Raw genomic sequence first — 261 nt, forward strand, 5'->3', positions numbered from 1 at the left:
AAGATGGATTCCTAACAACGTGAGCCTCCTCTCCATCAGGCACCACGTTCTCCACTTCCCCCGCAACAAGTGGAGCCACTGGAGGTGCCGCCGCAACAGACAATCTTGCCAAGACTTGCGCCAAGATAGCCAAAACGGCTTCCAATCCAACCGGAGCAGCAGCAGCAGCACCAGCCGCTGCAGCATTGTTTAAATTCGCTGCATTCTGAGCAGTATTCCGAGCCTCTTCCGTACCAGCTTCATTCCTGGCCACGTTGCTCG

Source organism: Brassica oleracea, chromosome C8 (genome assembly GCF_000695525.1).
Source record: "Brassica oleracea var. oleracea cultivar TO1000 chromosome C8, BOL, whole genome shotgun sequence".
Taxonomy (NCBI): Eukaryota; Viridiplantae; Streptophyta; class Magnoliopsida; order Brassicales; family Brassicaceae; genus Brassica; species Brassica oleracea.